Genomic DNA, 10,656 nt, shown 5'->3' with positions numbered 1-10,656 from the left:
ATGCTAAGGAGAAGGATACATCTGGTCAGCCTCAGAGGCCGTTGGATCCTCTTCTGGTGTTTGAGGCAAGATAGCTGCCTCCTCCTGTTCTTCACGGTGAAACACTGCAATCTCCATTCTGGTTAAAGAACAAGTCACCCTGGCAGGATCTCCCTTGAAGTCTCATCAGCAACCCACACTTTAATATAAATGTGATTATCAGTGTATCAGGAGACCAGATCTTTCCAGAAGGACAAAAATATTGGGACCTGAGACTATAGATGGGTAGAAGACCCCACCCAGGAGAAAGAGGGGAGACCAGGTCTTCCAGACAGTGAACCCTCAAGGGGGCACAGGGCGGGGAAACAGCAGGGGCTCCACACCGCCCCACAGAGAGGATGGACGGACGTGTCCACAGCCTCCCCCGCAGAAGGGAGGGCTTCTGGCCCAGCCTTCCTTCCCATTCCCTAATCTTACTTCATTTCTTTCTAGCCTGGCCCTCTTTGCCGTCAGGCTTTTTGAGGGATGAATGTTCTCATTTTCCCAGTGCCTGATTGGCCGGGCCAGTGGGACTTCATGTGCGTGTGTGCAGGCACGCAGGGTGCAAGGGGGCTGGAGACAAAGACCCTGGAGTGAGATTCAGAGCCCAGCTGAACTGCCCTGAACTCTCCTTTTTGTTTTCAAGGAAATGCATAATCCAAGAACCACCCACGGCCCTGGCGGCCCAGCTAAGCAGGCCTGGAATGTGCTGCCTTTCCCGTTAGTAATTGTTTTTTCTAGTTAGCCTGTAACCCTTCCCCTACCAGTCCCCTGCTGCTGGGGCCAGTTCCTCCCTTGGATACCAGCAGAGACCTGCAGGGACTGACACCTAGGCTGCCCTCCCCAGGTGTCCCCAGCTCCCCATCCCAAGCCTGTGGGGTTCAGGGCCTGCCCTGGCCTGGCTTCTTTGCCCACTCCAAGAAGGGTTAGGGTGGCTGAGGATGGAGAACCCCAGAAAGCAGCATGATCTGCAGGGGCCTGAGTGTCTGACTGTAGCTGTGTCCCTGACCTGTGAATGGGTGTCACTAAGAGCCAGTGGAGGAACGTGAGTTGTGGGTGGCTGTGACCTAGGACACTGGGGACACATTGTTGGACTCTGAGTGTGTGTGAGGATCTTGTGAACGGGAAGACACATCTGGCCATGCCTGTGTGAGTCAGGCAGTATGGGTGGCATGCGTGTGCGTGTTCTGGGGAAGGGAAAGCTTCGTGTTCCGAGCTGACTCAGCAGTCCTCTTGCCTGCCCACCCAGCAGAGCGCCTGCTTGCATTTTTGCTCCCAACGAACGCCCTGTGCCCTATGCTTCTGTCATGGAGTGGTGAACATGGCGCTTGAGCCTGGTCTGGTTAGCTGAGCTGCATCTCTTCAATCCACAGGGAGCTCCCAGGCCACAGACAATGATACTCTGGACCCTCCCAGCAGGCCCCGATCTTCCTTCTTTTTTTTGGTACCAGGGATTGAACTGAGGTGGTTATTGGTCCGGGGAACCGTCTGCTCAGGTGGAAGTAGCTCTGTGTGTGAGAAGGGATGCCAGGTGCTGCTACCACACCTTAACCTCACCCTCCCTCCAGTGACAGCAGCTGCCACCCCCTCGGGCAGGCCTGACCTTCAGCCTTTAACTTCAGGTGAGCACTGTTACCTTCACGGGGAGGGGTGCTGGAGGGGGCTCAGTCCCCACTCCCTAGGAGACAGGGAGGTCTGCCTCTTCCAGAGGGGGAGTTCTAGACTGTAGAGCCAGCAGGAAGTTAGGAAGACTGCCCTGACAAAGCTGCAGCCTCAGGTCATGGGGCTTGGGGGTCAAGCTGGCTTATGCCCTAAGCAGCTGGCAGGGCAGGCAGCTCCAGGGCCCAGTCCAGTGTGGCCACTGAACATTTGGTGTGAATCAAAGGCCTTTTCCAGCCAGGACAGGAATGCTGCTGAGTGGGATTTGGGACCAGGCCTGGCAGGGTGAACACTGCCCTAATTGAGGCCCTTCTAGACTTTTAATTACCAGCGATGTTTTCCCAAGCTTCCTAAATTGACCATGGAGACCCGCTGGTGTTAGTGCCTGTGCCAGGCACAAGGAAAAAATGGCTGTGAAAGCTTTTCCAGCAGGTTTATTTTAGCGACTGTTGAGTGGAGGCTGGAGTCGTTTTTCTGGAAGGGCCACATATGAGCACGGATACCACGAGTGTGGTCAGGCCCACAGCTGGAATCTGCACACAGAAAGACACCTGTAGAGCAAGGCACATGTATAGACACACACTGTGGACATGACTGGAAATCCCGCCCAGCACCTGGAGGCTTCAGAAATGAAAACACTGGCAGTGCCTCCTTCTGTTCACTCCCTACCTCCACCTGCTTCCACCTTACCAGGCCCCAAGGAAGGCCCAGACCTGCTTCTGAGTCCCTGTGCCCTTTCAAGTCCTGTTTACAAGACCCAGGACAGTCTGCAGCCCCCCAGCTGGGTGTTCCTGCTCTTGGCCATCTCCAGGGGGCACGACTGTCTGGGAAGAAGGCTAAGCCTTTGTCTGTGTGGAGCAGGAGCCAGCACTCAGCACCCCAGCCAAATCCTTGGGGCCCCTGCCAAGAGAAACATCCATTGCATGATGGGGAGCAGCTGGTCCGGGATACCGATGCAGAAAACTGAGGTATATGAGGAAAACAGTCCTCCAGAGCAACAACTCTTGTGTGTCCGTGGTGGCTCTGGGGGGGTCTGTTTTTTCTATCACCACTAATCTATTACACGCCCACTCCTGGAAGCCCTTGACAAGTTTGTCTTAACAGTGAATAATCAATGCTGGGTGCTGGGGCCCTGGTAACTGGAAAGACAGAGCAGCTCCCCTGATATGGGTGAGCTTGTAAGGCCCAGTGGGCCCCACACCCTTTCTCTCTCCCTGCTGTTTGTGCTCCATGCTTATGGGTCTGCACAACCAAGCAGACTCCAGAATCCATGCCCAGTATCCACCGGTGAGCCCGGCAATGGTACACAGCAGAAATGTGCCCTGGTGGGGCCCCTGAGAATGAGGGAGGCTGGAGACAGCCTTGACTGCTCTGCCATCTTGCCAAGGGTCCCTGTGGGCCTGGCAGGGCTGGAAAACAGGGAGGCCAGAAGCCAAGAGAAAGGCAGGGGGCTCTTCCCCAGGCCCAGCCTTGCCAGCCAGGGCCAGGGCTTGGGCACAGCTAGTCTTGGTGGCCGTTATAGGCCGTTGCTATCATCCCTTATCTGGAGCTCCTTGCTCTTTCACCACCTCCTCAACGGCCCCTGCAGTCGGGGCTATGCTGCTCCCTCCCCAAACAGACGGTTATGGTTTCCGTTGTTTGGGGAGGGGATGAGGGGCTGTCTGCTTAATTAATCATTTTAGGTCACCCTGGGAAACTCATTAAACCACCTTTCAGGGTTGGGCACAGGAATGCTGCTCTCAGAGTTAGAACTTTATGGTTCACCATATCGGAGTCCGTTTTTCTTTCCATTCTTGCAAACACATTTGTGTGAGTGTGCATGTGTGCATGTGCGTGTGTGTGTGAGAAAGCATAGGCAAGCGTGCCCTCGTATCTATGATTCTGTGTGTGTTTGCGTTTCCTAGATTCTACAAGGAACTTCCCCTGATTCTTCTTAATTACCAGCCTTAGAAGAAATTCAAGATGCTTAGAGCAAAGGTCAAACTCCACCTGTTTTCCCTGCACTTCATTTTCTGGCAGTTCCCACAATAGTACAGATAAGTAAAAGATTAAGGCAATCTTTTCTAATTAAAGTAATTAAAAAACGGTGATGATTGCACCTTTCATCTGAAAGGGAAAATATTTACTCATCCAACTGCAGGCCCTTAAAAGCATTCAGGAGGTCTATTTTGACAAACGGATCCTCCTCCCCTCCCCCAGATGGCTCTGCTCCTTGGGACACACACACACACACAAAGGCTGGTTTATTTAGCAAGAGTTGGCCTGACGGCTTGATGGGGCACCCTGAAAGCAGGCAGGATAAGGGAGCTTGGGAGCCCTGGGGTAGGTTTTGAGCAAAGTGACACTAACCCAGGTCCTGCAAGCACTGCTGAGAGATTTCTGGAACCCTTGTGACTTTGATTTGACCCATCACTGTTTTCTGTTGTCCCTTCCTCCTCCCCCTGGGGGCCAGCTGAACAAGGGCCTCAGCCTCCCTCTGACAGCTCCACTGTCTTTAGGCCCCTTCCCTCTGACCTGCTTGGGGTGGAGAGCTCAAACAACACTGGCCAGAGCATCAGATACTGTCTAGTCATCTGTCCATCTCCCTGTCCCTTAGCCCGGCAGCCATGCCTTATGTTGTTGTTGTGCACAAGCCTGTTTCCCAGACATAAAAGCACTTGATTGGCATACGGGCTGCTTGCTCGGGGTGGGAGGCATGGTTGCCACTCTTAAGTAGGAGGCCCACCAACTGCCCTGGGCTCCCCCAGAAGAAACCAGGCCGACTGCCTGCTGCTGTTTCCCTGGAGTTTCTGAGTCAAGTTATAATTAGCCAGTTTCCTGGTGCATGGGGTTTGATCATGAAGAGTGCCACTTTTCCCTAAATAAGTAGCTCTCTGGTGACATGTGGCAGTAGAGACGGAGGCGGCCTACTCCAGGGCCAAGACTCCAAGGGGTAGGGTCTGGAGAGTGGAGGTGGGAAGAGGTAGAGACGTTAATGCCAAGGCCAAGGACCTGGGGGTTCCTAGATCTCAGCCGCACACCTTGGTCCTCCATCCCCACAGCCTTGGGGCTGGGCAGCTGGAGCTCAAAACAGCCTGGATTGGGTCGCCCTCAGAACACGATATGGAAGGACATTCTGAGAATCACCTGTCCCCTGAGAAGGCCTGGGTGCCTCAGTGTGCACCAGGCCAGGCTGAAGAGTGTCCCCAGCCTGACCCATAGCCCTCAGCTGTCCTCCCTGCAGAGGCACGGCCCCAAGGAGCCAGCGGGGCAGGTCTGAGTCTGCAGTGGGGCTATGGCCCAGGGCAGGCCGCTTGGGAAGGATGCATAGGTATGTGTACGTGTGGTGTGTGAGCACATGTGGGTGTGAGCATATGTATGCATTTTGTGTCTTCTCTGGTGATAGATGCGGTTACTGCTGACCCTGAGCAGCCTCATCAGAGACTGGGCTGAGCCGGCACCATGAGCTTGAGTGCTGACCTCCCCCTGTCCTGGCCTGTCCTTTCTTGTCGTGGCCTCTAGAGGGACAGTTCCCACTATGTCACTCCTCTGCCTGGTCGCCGGCCACGGCCCCCCTCCCCAAGAAACAGATTCACCAGCACACCCAGAGTGAAGGTCCATGTGGCCCATCTCACATCCCAGGGGCCTCACGTAGGCCTGGCCTTAACCAGAATCTGCCTGCTGGTCCCCACATTCTTTTAGAAGCTCTGAATGCTGAATGCTGATTGTCTCCCAGGACTCCCAGGCTGGGAGCTGTACCTGGGGGTTGCCTTTGAGCTGTGATGGACCACCCCAACCCGTTCTCCTGCCTCCTCAGTGTGTCTCCTGCATGCCAAGAGGCCTGTGCCTCCTCTGCCCATGAGAGCTCACTCAGGGCCTTGTGCCCAACCTGTGCAGTTGATAGACTTGCTCCATGGAAACAGTCCCCAGGGACTAGAATCCTTGTTGCAAAAATAAATTCTCCCTCTGGACTAGTTTTGCTAATCTTGCTTTCTCTGCATTCTAGCTTTTTTTTTTTTCTTTATAGTATCCTAACCCGCTTTTATCTTCTTCCTTTCTTCCCACTGAGGCTCAAATAAATCTCCCAGCAAACAAACTCTCCAGCCACTCTCTTAAAGAGACAGCACGGGCTTGTTGCCAGCTGGATACTTTCTGCTTATGGCTGGGAGAGAGAGCTGAGGCAGATGGACAAGAGATGTCCCATTACTCAGGAGACTCACAGGAAGAGGCTGGGCTGAAGCATCTGCCCAGAAAAATGCCCTACACGCCACTTCTCTTTTGCCACAGCTCACTGGGACTGGGAGCCAGCAAGGAATCCTTGGGAGTTTCCCTACAACAGAGCTAAGGTTTAATTCTCAGGATGTTTTCTTTTGTCTATATGACCTGAAAAGGATTCCTTCCTTCTCAAGTGTGGTTTTAAAAGCTTTATTTTTTTTTTCAGCAGGGCATGATGATGCATGCCTGTGATCCTAGTGCTCTGGGAGGCTGAGGCAGGAGAATCATAATGAGTCCCACCTGGGCCTCTTGGCAAGACCTTGTCTCAAAAAAAATTTTTTTTTTTGTACCTGGGATCGAACTCAGGACCTCGCACTTGCCAGGTAGGCACTGTGCTGCTGAGCTACATCCCTGGCCCTCAAAAATTTTTTAAAAGGGGCTGGGGGTGTAGCTGAGTACAAGGTTCGAGGTTCAATTCCTAGTACTGAAAAAAAAAATTGTGTTGACTTCCTCCTCCCATGCCACCCCACCAAGTGAACACATCTGAGGTGACAAAGGAAAACAGCATCAGAGGGACAAGTCCAGCCCACACACAGCTTTCCTGTAACTTGGCTCCTTTGTGACTTAAGAGGCCCTGGTCTTCATTTGTCACTGTTGGTGTATGGCTGGTTTGGTGAGCTGAAGCCACTGTAGGTAGGGCTAAGCGTGCATGCTATGTGTGCACGCATGTGTGCCAGACCCCTTTGTGGAGAGGTCCCTGGCCCGAACAGGGGTGCCACACAGCACCTCTCTCCCATCTGTTTGAATCCAAGACTTGAAACTGCAGGTGGATACTCTATGCTTGCTTCGATCCCCAGTGACAGAGCAGAGCCAGGGACAGAAGTTGGCCGGGCCAGGCCTTTGGGTCACCTGGGGGTCCCATTTCAATGCCAGCTCCAACACAGGAGGCTGCATTTGTAGCCGGCTTCCTGGGGAGGCTGAGGGGCTGGTCCCCAGCCCAGCATCTCAGCAGTGAGGCCTGGGAGCAGAGGCCCTGTGGTCCTGCTGCCACTGAGGAGGCAGGGCCACCTGCACCCCTGACCCTTTCTTGTCACCTGTTGCAACTCCTATACTGGGGACTTCTGAGGCACAAAGTAAACTGAACTGGGGTGGCTTGTCCCATTTAAGAGAATACATTCCTCACTGGGACAATTGTCCCTGGGGGCCTCTCCCCCTCCCACTTGGAAGCCAGGCAGAAATACTGCCTGGTGGGCAGGACTACAGGATTAGTCAGCTTTCCCAAAACACAGTAAAAGGCTCTGGGTCCAAAATGAGCTTTAGCCTGAGCCCTTCCTGGTGATTTGTGACAGATGTGTCCATTGGCTCTCCCTCTGCCCTTCTCTCCACTAGGAACTCTCTGTGTGACCACTATCACAGAACCCAGAGATTTGGAAGGAACCTGTTTCAGTGAAGATGAGCCTGTGGCCCGAGGGGCCCCAAGCCGAGGGAGAAGGGTGGTATGTCCTGGGCTCAGGGTCCACCTTTGCCAGCTCCTCCCCCTCCCTACCAGCAGTAGCCTTGCTGGGTCTGCCTGGGCCTGGAGCAGCCTAGTGAGGCTACGAGGCCATGATGGTCCTTAGCCTGTCCAGCTTCTGCTTCAGACTCCTGCTGTCCCTCTGTCCCCACTGGGTCTCTAGGCCCAGCTCCCCAGGTTTCTCTGTGCTCTGGAACAGGCTGATGCCCCAGCTCTCTGGGACCCGGGCCCGCTTACAGTCTCAGCTTATGAGCTGGCCTCTGCCAGCTCCACACCAGTGTTTCCCAGAAAATGAGGTCCTAAAGATCAGAGAGGCAGGCTCCTGTGCTGGGACAGTGGGAGTCTGAAGATGTAATGGAAGACAGATCCCAAGCTTGCAGCCGGGGAGCCTGGCCTGCATTAGAATTCCTTGCAAGGGAACCCTGACCTTGAAAATGTGTCCCTAGGGGGTACCTTCACCTTGGAGGTTTGTTTCTCTAAAGCTGGTTACAAGGAAATGGATTTTAAATAATTCAGTCTTTCCATATGATCCTCAGAGGCAGCATGGACTTCTTTTTTAGCCCTTTGGCATCTCAAAAATGTCCTATTGGGGCTGACCTGGTGGTCTGCCTGGGGTTGAGGTTCTGTCGCCATGGTCCTGTGACAAACACTGGGAGCTGCTTGGATCCCAGATCATGCCCAGAAACCAGAGCCCCAAGCCCACAGCAGATCCCAGAGCACAATAGGCCCCAGCCACAGTTTAGGCGACCCCAGAGCTCCAGCAGTGCTATATCACCGCACACAGGAATCAGGACTGGCCGAATGGGCAACATTCTCTAACAGGACGGTGGGCCTTCTTTCAGGGGTGCAGCACCGCCTACCTGGGAAGTAAACAGTTCTCATGGGTAAAAGAAACATGGCTTATTAAACTGGACAGAAGCTGGGCACTGTGGCACATGACTATAATCCCAGAAAGGTGGGAACCTGAGACAGGAGGATCGAAAGTTCAAACCTAGCCTGGGCAAATTAGTGACTTAGGGAGACACCATCTCAAAATGAAAAATAATTTCAAAAGGGCCTGAGATGTGGCTTAGTGGGAAGGTCCTGGGTTTAATCACAGACACACACACAGACACACACACAGACACACACACACACACACGCATGCGCACACACCCAAATACACACATACACATACATACACACGGTGGGGGTGATGTAGGGGGTAGCGAGAGCTGGGCAGAAATGTGTAGACCTCCTAGCTATAGTTTGCGTCAGTTATTTGTTAAAACAATTTCTGGGCTCTGCCTGAGCGACTCTGATTCAGCAGGGATGGGGCCTGAGAATTTGGATTTCTACTAAGTTCTTGAGTGATGTTGCTGCTTAAAGGTGGCACGCTTTGAAAAGTACCACAGTGCTAGCCCATCTCTCCCACTGTGCGGATGCAGAAACCAAGGCTGAGAGGGAAGCAGCTTGAGTGGCATCCTCAGGGGGTGGGGGTCCACGTCTTGCACCTTTGAGTTGGTGAATCTCCACCCCTAGTCCTCCCTGCTGGATGCCATGGCTCACTGGACACCGGTTAGAGCTTGCTCTGACTTGGAAATCACGTTGTCTCTGCAGCACCCCGTTGGTGCTAGAAATGGCAGTGGCATGTTTTGGCGCATCCTGGCCTCCAGGCTGAAAACTGTTTATTTGGACAATCAAGAGCGTGGCTTCAGCTGAACCACAAAATCAGACGGAAGCCTTCATCCTGGGTGGAACGCTCTTGGTTTCCTGGCGTGCCTGGGCAGGGTTGCGAAGAGGGCTGTGTTGGATGGGGCAGGTGTGGGAAGGATCCTGGCCTCTGCTCTCAGCAGATCAGTCAACTATACAGGGTCCAGCCTTCTTGGTCGCCCTTTGTGTTAATGATGGGATAGGAATGGAGGTGTTGAGAGGGGCCCCTAGCTTTGTCATCTGGCGCCCTAAGGTTGCCATATTTTTCAGTATCTACTGGACCACTTAGCCCCATCACAGAGATCACTGGCTCCAGTTATCTCCCCTCCCTCCCCCAGCCCCAAAGGGGTGCTCTCACATCAACCAGCTCCACTCCAGCGCCCCACTTCTGCCCCACTGCCCTCTCCTTTCAGTCCCCACCCCTCTGAGCCTTCTGGGGCCTCCACAAGGAGGGGTTCGTGGGCAGATAAGGAAGGTATTTGCTTACAACTCTTCTTGAAGTTCTCCCACACCAAGAATGAGGCCTGAGGGGCCGGGGATTTAGCTCAGTGGTTTCACCGCCTGCTGCACAAACGCAGGGACCTGAGTTCAATCCCCCATACCAAAAAAAAAAAAAAAAAAAGAATGAGGCCTTAGGCCCCAAGACCCAGCTCCCCCACTGAGCATTATGGTTGGGGGTAGAGAACCAAAGACAATAGCCTTCTGCCCACCCCACCCGAAAACTCCCAATCAAAGCAAACAAAACAAACCCCAGTGAGCTGGAAAAGATCCATTCTAAGAATTTGCTTCTGTTTGCTAAACATTGGCTCAGTCACTCCAGGGATACTGGCCTACAGTGGTGACTCAGAGAGGACCAGTGCCCCTTAGGGGACATGAGACAGGCCTAGAAATAACCAGAAGCAGAAGCCGGCCCAGGAGGGCCAGAGAGAGGGTCATGGGTCAGCTGAGGGCAGGACCATCTTGGGCTCATGCACAATAGTAGAGGGGGTGGGGAGCACCCAAACCCAAACCTCAGCTGCCCAGCACTGGTCCATGCTGGCCGCAGCCGGTTATGGTCACGGTTAGCTGCTGTGTTGAGAGACAGACTCATGGCCAGCACTTGGGGTTGGCCACTCTGCCTCCTCCCCTGGGCTGTGCTCCCAAGCCCAACCCCCTACCCTCTACCAGAGAGGACCAGGAACCTCCCAGGGCTCCCACCTGGGGGGCTCTGAGCACAGATAGGACTTGTTTCCAGAACCTCAGTTTCTAAAATCCTACATCTATTCTGTTTCTAAATGACTTATTTTGTCCATCTTGTCTCTCTAATTACACACCATAAAAACTGCCTGGGGAATGAACTGAGTTTCCTGCCAATCACAAGCCCGCCCACCCCTTCCCCTCCTCCCATGAGCCTCCTGGGTCTCCAGTGTGGCCGAGTGATTGGGCATTCACTGCCCTGGCTGATGACCCTTGTCCTGGGGAAGGGGAATGTGTCAGGGTAGGGGTTTGGAGGTCCTGGAGCATAGCTGGCCTCTCCTCCTCTGCCTCAGTGGCAGCCTCTGGCATACCCTGGGGTGGGCAGGAGGGGAATGTCTCCCTCT

At 53.9% G+C, this 10,656-nt stretch overlaps 1 long non-coding RNA gene across 1 annotated transcript; it reads left to right on the top strand.

The window, feature by feature from the left end:
• Positions 1-424: 424 nt before the first annotated feature.
• Positions 425-9,701, top strand: LOC147826998 (uncharacterized). The gene is made up of 2 exons (XR_015453179.1): positions 425-2,645; positions 3,582-9,701. It is a non-coding gene; the product is annotated as an uncharacterized LOC147826998 (long non-coding RNA).
• The last annotated feature ends 955 nt before the right edge of the window (positions 9,702-10,656 follow it).

The sequence above is a fragment of the Heterocephalus glaber genome, unplaced genomic scaffold (assembly GCF_053883595.1).
Source record: "Heterocephalus glaber isolate CG9 unplaced genomic scaffold, H.glaber_assembly_v1.0 deba00001457, whole genome shotgun sequence".
NCBI lineage: Eukaryota > Metazoa > Chordata > Mammalia > Rodentia > Bathyergidae > Heterocephalus > Heterocephalus glaber.
This window is presented reverse-complemented; position numbering and strand designations above follow the sequence as displayed.